Below are 11,875 nucleotides of genomic sequence, written 5' to 3' on the forward strand. Positions count from 1 at the left end.
ACCTACAGAGCTAAAGCTTCCTGACGTAGCACCCATGGGGGGTTCGTCAACCCATATACAATCCACATATCCCATATCTCCTTTCCGACATATTTTTCGGAAAGAGTTTTATAAGGTGTTATAATTTTTTTTTAAAAAAGGTGTTGCCAGTGTTTCTTAGATGTTGCCACGATGGTACCAATGTTTCATGAATGAGTATGATATGAAGATGTAATGCTCACAACCAATTACAATGAGTATTTACACAACCAATCACATGATATATTGATACATTCCCATAACCACATGAGCCAATATCCACTTATTATTTTTCGTTTCATCCATGAATTTCCACATGTCTCATATGCCAATAAAGTTTGAATATAATCACAATACACCAATGGTACCATATTAAACAACACAATACAATTATTCACATGTATTCGAGGCTATCAATATCACATAGGACCCTACACGGTCAAACATATCACATAATATCTCAATTTCGATAATTACATCACATATAGGCCCCCACACGGGTACAACACATAGATAGCCATTTTTCATGATTAGTTCTCACCCTTAACATGCATTTTGTACCATCATATACTTCCCAACCTAGTCTGAAGAGTTAAGCCATAACCTACCTCGAAAGTCAAAATCGGTCCGCTACACTTGAACTCGTAACCTTACTTTTCACGAACAATTCTGAACTCCACTAAAAATATCAACTATGAAATCTACGCGTCAAGATAAAGAAGGGCAAAATCAAAACTTTGTTTTAAAAGCATGTTCCCTATATTTTTAGAAAACAACTGAAAATCCAAGTTTAATCGAGTAAAAGACGGGGTTCAAATCGAAGAAAAATCATTTTTGAACTTTACCGAGTAAAATCTTTGAAATCCGGGTTAAAATCGAGAATCGGAGTTATTTTGAAGGTTAAATTGATGAAAAAACTATTAATTATAAGATAAAAATATTATTCAAGTGAAAGATGTGAAATTTGGATTTAAAATCATGCTCTAAGATTTTCAGAGTTTTGGAAAATTTATTAAGAAATTACTAAGGGGTGAATTCTTACCTTAAATCCATAATAAAATTATGAAAAAGATGTTAATCTAACTTCCAAACTCTCACAAACTTACTTTTAAGCTCCCACATTATTTAAGGGTGCAACTCCCCAAGAGTCAAGATGAAAAATGAGCAAAATAAATCCAAAAAGAGGTATTTATAGTGCAGATTTTTCTGCACTGCTGTAAAAAAAATTATTTTTTTTAAAACTCAATTAGGACTTCAACGGGGTGTCCGGGATTCGTTCAGAGTCCGATACATGCAAATGAACTATGCAACTATACTAAATTAGACGTTATGGATGCGTTGACAGTATCAGATTTTCTAAAAAATATCGTTTTCATAAAGTTGACCACCGAAATCTTAAATTATATTTTTCCAAACTGAGGGTCGAAATGAGATTTAAAAGCCGTAAAATCATACCAAACATACTAACACCCTAAAATCGATATTCTAGATCTGCTGGAGAAGTCGGATTTTTCATCTGAGGTCGTTTCGATCAAATGTGGGTCCCACACCCATATTTTTAATTTTTCAACTTTCCTACTAATAGGTCGAAATGAGCTCAGGTAAATCGGAACCTAAATGAAAGATCTACCCAGCCTAAAATTGATATTCTGGAGCTATTGGCGCACTCCGTTCGGCCATCCGTCGCACGGATCAAAATATATCCACATAAGTCCAAAATAAGACTCTCAAGGCCATAAAAAACCACAATATTGCATAAATGATATCAAAATGTATCGAAAATCATGCCAATCACTCCCACACCCCAAAAATATCTTAATGCAACTACGAGGATGGGTAGAACAGTCAAATCACACAAAATTACAAATTTCACATATTTCATCAAATTTTCAGGTCGTTACATCCAAGGCCCGTGCTAGCACGGATCCAACATATATTATTTTTTAATCCTAATTTATGTGATATAAATAAAATTTAGATAATTAATCATATTTTTAATATGCTTTTAAATATTTTAAGTTGTCAACTTTTGTGATTTATAATTATATTTTGGCATTGTAATTTACTATTTTAAGCTGTTAGCTATTGTAATTTATAATACTTTCTTTGTCTAAACTTTTATGGCATTGATAGTCAATTGTATTTTAAAAATAATTTAAGTTTTCAATTATTGTGATTTATAATACTTTTTCCTGGATTCCAATTTAAGTGACACTGATATAATTTTGAGAGTTAGCCAAATATCACTATTAGAGTAGCGAAATACACATTTCTTAAATGACTCATAATAACTAATTAAAAGTGATATAAAAAATACCTATGAAAATAATTTAAATTAACCTTTTTAATGTAGAAAACAATATCAACAACTAATTACTGCTATATATATTATATTTATATACTAGTAATATGTAGAAGCACGGTAAAGCAGGCACCTCTTCATCGATGTGCCTGTTTGTTCCGTGATTTACTACATTACTCCTAATTAATTATTATATGTCATTTATGTATTAAAAATTTAATAATATTTAATAAAAAAAAGTAAAATAGACATTTAAATTATTTTCATGGGTATTTTTTATATCATCAAGAGTTAATTTATAATTTTATGTCTATTTTACCTTTTAATTAAATATTTTGAATTTTTTTAATACTTAAATAACTTATAATAATTAATTAGTGATACTATAGTACAATTACAGTTGAAGCATTTGAAGCACACATGTCATAAATGTCTATTTTACTCTTTTTTAAACGTGATTAATTTTTAATACGTAAGAGTCAATCAAATATCACGAATGAAGTAGCGAATCAAACATGTCTTAAATGACTCATAATAACTAGGTAGAAGTGATATAGCAAGATTACTATAAAAATACTTCTGAAAAAAATACTTAGATGACTTATAATAATTAATTAGGGTGATATAATAAAATTATGATTGAAATAGTTAAAGCAACATGTCATAAATGTCTATTTTACTTTTTATTAAATATTATTAATTTTTTAATACATAAATGACATACAATAATTAATTAGGAGAAATATAGTAAATCACATAACAAACAGGCACGTCGATGAAGAGGTGCCTGTTTTACCATGCTTCTACATAGTACTAACTAATATATAAATATAATATATATAGCAGTAATTAGTTTTTGATATTGTTTTCTACATTAAAAAAGTCAATTTATCACCTCTTTTTATTTTTTAGTTGGAAGGGAAGGCGTAAGGACTCACATAAGAGGTGTGTTTGGTATGATGGAAAATGTTTTCCTGGAAAATATTTTCATGAAAAATAAGTTCATTTTCTACTTATTTTCTCATGTTTGGTTGGTGAGTGAAAAATATTTTTCGAAAAATATTTTATGGTGTTTGGTTGGTTAGCAAAAAATATTTTTCAGAACAATATTTTTTAGTATTTAGTTGGTGAGGGAAAAAATATTTTTTGGAACTATCTACTAATAATTAACTTGAATATCACTATCGCTAGCAACTCAACAATCTGTAGGAACTAATTTAAGAATAGCAAATAAAATTAATATCGAGTAGCAAAACATTACAAGTCACTAAAATTTCAGCAACTACTAATTAAATAATTCAAGCTTCCTAATCAATATTTCCTTACATACACAAAAAGAGAGATCAATATTTCCTTAAATACACAAAAGAGAGAAGTTTGGTAGCAAAAACACGATACATTATCAAAAATAAAAGTTCGTGAATAATAATTGCTTCCAAACCCTATGAAGCTAAGTTCTTCCAATCGATAGGTGTCACTATTATTGTTGCTTGAATCATTCCATCCACACCTTACGAAGATTTTGATTTTTTGCCATGAATGCCTTAGCTAAAGTGTCGCTTTGAACCAAATAATCAAAAGCATCACCGAGGAACTCTTCCTCATAACCTTCCATTGCCATAACTTCTTCGTACAACTTTGTCACATCTTGACGACTATCAACCATCCTTCCAATTGCCGTTGCCACTTCTTCAAATTTAATTGATATATCACCTACAACATCTTGCACCTCAAAAGAACGTTTTCCTTTGTGACTTGGCTTGACTTGAGAAGCTTCATTCACTTGCGCATCATTTTCCGTGGATGGTCCTTCAATGTCATTATCATTATCTTTCTCAGAAAAATACTCAAAATCTATATCTTCAAATGACTTAGCACAATCTCTCCTAGCTCGATCATTCCCACACACAAGAGACATTTCGTCAAACATATCATTTTTTTGTTGATGAACTTACCATGATTGGGATGTGCCTACAATACAAAGATTAGAGAAATTTTGGTATCAAGTTCATTTGATTCGAATGAGTTATTCTAACATAAACAAACCATAACAAGCATCAAAATTAAAAAAAGTGAACACAGTAAATTAGACTTGCCTAGTACATTATACAGTAGCAAAGAAGCCATGAAGAAAATAATGAGGAAGAAATAATAGCAATAAAAGATAATCAATAAGATTGATCAGTAAAACTTAATAAGAGTGTAACACGTCAAATGTAAATAGATAAAGATAGATGAAGTTAGTATTTAAAATAGAAATTACATTAAATAAATAAAGATATGAAGAGATAAAGATACATGGAGTTAGTATTTAAAATAGAGATTACTTTAGATGGAACAATCAAGTTGTAGTGAAAAAATGGAAAATCCACTGCCTTTCACTGGGAATTGAGTAATGATTCCAAGTTTAATTCAGGTACTCTCCTAATTCAATTTTTAATTCATGGCACATTTACTTAATGACTTTTGTATTTTATCTACAGATACACCTAAGTTTGACTAAACTCTATTTTATCTACAGGTACTCTTCTTGCAGGTTGTGTATTTTGTTCACAAGAACTCTCTTTTTATTGAGCTTCTATGGCTCTCTATTTCAGTCTACCTCTTCTATCGTGTTGAGGAGGAGGATCTCGAGACCTCATGACAATATCCACGGATCAACTTCAACACCCAAAATAACATAACAGGAAACAACAATCTTAATAGAACAACTACTCTAACACTAACAGGAAGCAATAATCTTATTTTATACCCGAGGAGAAAAAAAAGAACGATTATGTCGAGGTGTGTGCAAGATGGCTCGGATACAACGGTTATAAAAGCTAAAATAAAAAGAAAATTTTTATAACCATTCTTTTAGAGCAATCTTTCATACTGCCACAATTGTTGATCAGTTTTTTGCTAAACATATAACAGTGTATACTACTGGCCCTGTGAGTACTGAAACTTGTTTACCTGGTAAAAAAAAATAACAACAGTGTATTCTTCATTGAATCATCATGTGAGTAAAATGGTGGTCTTTCTTTATTACTTTTAATTCTATCAATTATCATAACTGTCAGTTGGTAATAACTTTCTTCACTTGTAGTACTCACGGGGAACATTGAAGACCTAATTACACCACGTGAAAGATATATTTTCAACTTCAGTTCAAAGTATGAGCTCAAGAATTGGTATTTGTACTCAGATTCAGAATATGGAGGTATACAAACTTACATACTTCTCTTACATGTAATGCAAGTACTTGGTTGCCAAGCAAAAACTTTCCTGGGGTATATTGTAACTTGTTGTTTTGGTGGAATCAGGTTTCCTGATTTACTCTCCTTTAGTTATAGGCCTTCACAGCCTTATATTGCACAGGGTTCTTAGTGGAGGTGGATTCTCAGCTTAACAGAAAACATTGTTTTCCCTTTGAGATGAATCTATTATTTTGATTACTACAATTTAAAAAAATGATATAAATAATGAAAAAATTATTCTATTTTCTTGAGCATCTAATTACAAAGGCTAGATTCTTTTATTTTATTCAATACACTTGTCTTTTCATATCTACATCTATTATGTGAGAGGCTCGTAATTGTTATTTTAGAAAATCAGAGTGATGGTACTTAAGAAGAGTACCAAGAAGATATCTCTACTTTCTTCAAAGTATTTGGCAGACTGCTAATAGGTAAGGAGGTAAGAGAGATGTAATCAGTAATAGATAGTTCATCAATCTGCTTCATTCCCAGAAGTTAGGATGTAAACAATTCAGCATGATAAAAAAGAACCCCTGGCTTAGGAGAACCAACAACTTCAAACTTTTTCAAATTTGAAAGTTGGATAGGTGTCTCCAAAATGAGTTCAGTGTATCCTGAAATTGTTAAGCTTGTCATACAATAAAGATTTTCAAGCAACTTTCTAATCAACTTGGGGCAATCTTCAATCGTAAGGTCATGAAGTGCAGGGAATTCTGCATTCCTTAGTACATGCCACTGCTTTCACTCCAGCATCTCCAAAAATTCAAGCTTCTCAAGAGAGTTAAAGTTCAATGAAGTACCACAGAATTTTTAGTCACCTCTATGATTCGTTGCATCCCTCTAATACTAAGGAATTTCAAAGAAGGAAATTTTCCTAATGATGGTAAAGAAGAATAACCCTTGCAGTTGCTTAGAGACAATTGCACCAGCATAAGAAACGAATGATCAGCCAGCCAATTTGAAAATCTTGTCCCTCTATATCCAGTTATTTGGAGTTATTTTATGTTTATATTTGATTGTAGCTCAACAAGTATTTCTCTATCATTTTGTGAGTTGTCAATAGTACTTACACTCCATTCCAATTATAACATCTCAGCGTGTATCTTGTCCCTCCAAGAATTACCAGTAAGAATTTCAAAAAAGAAACCAGAACCAGGTAAAACAAATCAGAAAACAAGAAAATAAGCTAAGAAGTAAATTTTACCTGAATATGGACAACATGGACTTCGGGACTGGCCGTAATCATCTTCAAGTTGTTATCCCATCCAAGACCACTTTTTTTTAGTATAGTTTGAATTGTACTCCAAGTGCTTCTTATTATTTTAAGATGATTCTCTATATGCTTAGATGAATAATCCATTCCTAGTTGTTTGCTAATGGCATTCGCAACATGATTGAATGAGCTAGCATTAAACTGATTAGTCGATTTATTCCCTTGCTTCACTTCATCAGTTAGAATCTCCAACATCAAATATTCCATTGGTTTTGACCACCTAAACTGCTTCTCTCCTTTTTTTCTCCATGATTTACTGTTACAAGCCATAGGCTATAGTGAACAAGCCATACTCAACAGAAAACAAATATGAATTAGCAAAAATCTTTGAATTCTCCAATACCAAATAAAAAGAGGAAAAAGAAGAACAATCATAGTTAACAGAAAAATAATAATGAACCATAGAAGTATTTCTTTCATAAAGGATCTACCCAATAACTACTATAGGAAGAAGAAATAATGCAATATCAAAAGCAAAAACAAACAACATTATCTGTTTAGCTATCAAGGTTTCTTAATACACTAAAGTCCCTCATTCTTTCGCCTATCATAATTTATAACTATGGCATGAGCAATTGTATATCTTTTTGATGACCATTGTCTAGCTTCTTCACGTCTTTCTCTTTGCATTTGATAGCTTTGACTTTCTTGAGAATTTTGAGTAATTTAAACATTTTGAGGTTGAATTAATTCTTCAACATCTACTTCTTGTATTATAATGTCATTTGGATCCAAATCAACTATGTGATTATGTAAAATGCACAACGCTAATAAAACATCTACTTATGTCTTAAAGTCCCAAAAAGGTTTATTGTCAATCACACGAAATCGTCTCTTGAGAATAGCAAAGGCACGTTCAACTGAGGATCTCAATGATGCATGCCGAAGATTGAATAGTTCTTTTTCATTTTGGGGAGGACAATCACTATACTATTGCAAGTGATAGCATATTCCATGATAAGGAGGAATAAACCCCTTACGAAGTCTATATCCCGCATCTACAAGATAGTATTTATCTACAAAGTCAAATTAAATTTAATTAATATACATTGTTCTCCAACTTTTCCTATAAACTACTTTATATCGAATAAGATAACTTGTGGGATTTGGAGACCACGTGATCTCTCTAACGCATCATTTAATATGCGAGAATCATGTGCAGATCCTTTCCAACCAGCAAGCACATACGTGAACTTCAAATTAAAGTTGATAGCAGCTAATACATTTTGTGTTGTTGTGCCTTTCTGGTCACGAAATCTATTTTGTTGTTCAATAGGAACAAATGCAAACACATGTATTCCATCTATTGCTCTTATACAATCCTATATACAACTTAGGTGAATAAGATGTAGTATTTTTCATAAAATAGGTTAAAATATTAAATATTAGTATGTTACTTATGGTAACCAGGGATAATACCGATGATTGTTCATTATCTCTGATTGAATGGTTCCATTCGATGATTTTATAAGGGTTGGATAGAGCTTCAAAACTACTTGAAGTACAGTGTGGAAGTATCGATGAATAGATTCGATTGACCTATAAAAGTGTGATCCAATCTTCTGAAATCTTTCATTAATACCAACAATCTCTAAAAATATCAATACTTGTTCTTGAACAGACATATTTTTGGTTGAACACAACAAACTATTTCTTCTAAGATCATTGCATAGTTCATAAAATGCATGCTTACTCATTCTTAGCTGACCTACACAATGAACATCACTTCCATTCAAAATACTATTCATGTAGAATTTTCTTTCTTGATCTTTATTAACATAAGGTTCTTTAGGAATGCTACTTTGATGTTCATAGACAACAATTATTGCAACTCCGACAGCTAAAACAGATGTGGCTGCAGCTCCGATTATTGCATCATCTTCATCTTGGTTAGTCAAATTCATCTGTTTTACTGATCAATATAATTTCATTTACTATATAATAGAGGAAAAATATACAAATATGAAAGTCCTAAGATACTCATATAGTTTGAGTCTACTGCTAATCGCTTAATTAGCTCACAATAACTTACCAATTTGCATTGAAAGCAAGGTCCAGATTTCAATTTCCAATCAAACTTGAACTCAAATAAAAGTTGATAACTAGTTTAACAGACAATTTATATTTAAGTAGGGTTCTCATTTTGTCCAGATGTGATTTATGGAATCATAATTTGTCAAAAACATACAAATGAACCATCAAAATCTTCATTCAACCAATGCTTTACCTCAATTGGATAACATCATACTTCGGTACGTAGATGTTACAAACACAAGTTTGGTAAATCATTTTTTTAATTTCCTTTTTTAGGAGGATCAACAACGTTCCTACTTACTCCAATGTGACTCGAATCGGCAACCTACCAGCTAATGATGAAGGTGCTCAACCACTTAAGCAAGACTCAAATCAGGGTGGTCTAGCTAATAAATTTCAAAAGTCCAAGTTGTCTTTGACTACACTATCCACTTATCATTTCAAAACTCCTTTCGACTAATTTGTCATCCGGACATATACATCTACAATGTCTTAAAACTAAACTATTTTTCTTTCTGCACTTAGCCAAATAAGTGATGCAGCCACCACCTTTGCTAATCAAGTTGATAGCTCACTTTCACATTACAAAAGGATAATATCCTTTACCATCATTATCAGCTGCTAATGCTGCTACTCTAACTAACTGCACTATATCTTCATCTTATTTTAAAAATAAACCCAAATTTCACTTTTAAAACAAAATAAACTCAAATCATTAACCCAAACAAGCAAAAAAAGAGATTTTTGACCAAAATCATAGAAGAAACTAATTATGAAACATACCTTGAGATTCTTGCAAAAATCGCAGTGAAGAGAAGAGAAATTTTTGACCAAAATGGTAGAAAAAATTAATTATGAAACATATCTTGAGGTTCTTGTCAAAATCGCAGTGAAGAGGAGAGAGATAAACCCTAAAATTGGATTAGTAGTGACAATGAAGAACACCTCTAAATTTGGGACAAAAAGGAAACTTGTTTGGGGGAGGAGGGGGGCGGGGGGGTTGGAGGGAATAACTTGCGCCAATTTTTCTTTTTCCAAAAAATGACAGTTGAAGAAAAATAAGTGACTTTAGAAAATATTTTTCACACTTTAGTCCAATCAAACATGAAAAAATAGGAAAATATTTTTCGAAAAACATTTTCCATCATACCAAACACACCCAAGATCTCAAAATGCCATTACTAGTTAATCAATATTATTATATACATTACAATGATAATTTTTCTTTTCCTTCATTAAACTTATAATAATTGCAAACGAATCATTAAATACAATATTGAAGTACTATTTACGAACAATATTCAAAGAATCAAATATGAACTATAGTCTATACATATCTTTTTCCTGACAAAATAGATTATTTAAATTGCCGACAAAGTAGATTAAAGAAGTCAATAATTGCAATTTTTTTGCCAAGTGAATGCTCAATTTTTCCACTTTGTTTTAACAAATGTAACCTCCGACGAATTGATCATGTCCATACAGTTGAAATATGTTGATTACTTTTAAAAGTAATTACACTTTTTTCCACTTTTTAAATTATTTTACTTTTTCTCCTTATTAATATACATAACATAGCCGATATATACATAACATTTTGTGTATATATGGGATTTTTGTAATATGTTTAGGAAGTTGGGGTTTTTGTAATATTGAAAACATAAGTTGTGTATTTATGTAATTTTTTTTTCTTTTATTTACTTAGTAAAATCACAATATGTACATACACCTAATACGAAATCGGACACAAAAAATCATGCATTAAGACCACATACTTATATTTGAATTGAAGATTTCTGATAAAATTGTTTTTTTTATTCTACTGAAAAATATGCATGAATTTTTATTTCTTTATCGTAACCAAACTTACAAAGAAAAGTAAATAATGTCTGCACGAATATATTCACGAGTTTTAGTATATTTGACACTCGCTTTGTTCAATAATACTTGTCCATTATATTAAAAATAGATGTTCCATAATATTTGTTCAGTTTGAAAAATCTGCGCGAATATATTCACGAGTTTTAGTATATTTGATACTCGCTCTTTTCAATAATATTTATCGATTATACTAAAAATAGATGTCTAACAATATTTGTTCAATTTGAAAAATTAATGATAATTTATTTATTTTACCCTTGATATTAAATAAGTAGGATATTAAATTTATCATATTCAAAGTAATATCTAATAAAATTATCTTTATTATTTATTATTTTTAAAATATTTATGTCAAATTAATAATGAAAAACTTTCATGGATGAAGGGAGTAAGTTTGATGAGGATTGAGGAACTTGAAAAGCTAGAAAAAAGGAACTTGAAAAGAAAAACTCTGGTAAACGTGGAATATGAGAAATTAGTACTTAGTAAACAATAAAATTGGGAACTTTACATATGTTCTAATCCTTTTCACATACTAGTTTCGGTGTACGCGCCACTTTAATGAGTTCAAACATTACATGAAATGGACTATTTGTTTAAATAATAAAAATGAATATAATAATTAAATTTTATATCTTTTGAGTATGTAAAGATGGAGAATTTATTTATTAAACCTAATCTTTACCAAAAATATTTTTAAAAGTCGATCGACATTCATCTATCATTAGTAAATTGCAACAAAATAGTACATTGATAGAGACATCAAAATAATACAGTTAAATCTAATCTTTACACGCAAAAATTTTCTCAAAGTCATTCGACATTCATCTACCACCTACAAACAATAATAAAATAATACGATAATAGAGATATCAAAATAATACAACTAAACTTAACCTTTACATAAAAAATTCCTCAAAGCCGACCAACATTTATCTATCACCTGTAAACTGCAACAAAATAATACGATAAAAGTGATATCAAAATAATACAATTAAATTTAAATTTTACACATAAAAAATTTTCAAAGCCGATCGAGATTCATCTACAAACTGTAAACTACCACAAAATAACAAATCGAGATTCATCTACAAACTGTAAACTACCACAAAATAACAAACTAATAGA

The 11,875-nt window shown here is 30.3% G+C and overlaps 1 pseudogene; it reads right to left on the bottom strand.

The window, feature by feature from the left end:
* Positions 1-3,800: 3,800 nt before the first annotated feature.
* LOC107854285 lies at positions 3,801-7,305 on the bottom strand (annotated as a pseudogene).
* Between the last annotated feature and the right edge of the window lie 4,570 nt (positions 7,306-11,875).

Source organism: Capsicum annuum, chromosome 10, assembly GCF_002878395.1.
Source record: "Capsicum annuum cultivar UCD-10X-F1 chromosome 10, UCD10Xv1.1, whole genome shotgun sequence".
NCBI classification, from domain to species: domain Eukaryota; kingdom Viridiplantae; phylum Streptophyta; class Magnoliopsida; order Solanales; family Solanaceae; genus Capsicum; species Capsicum annuum.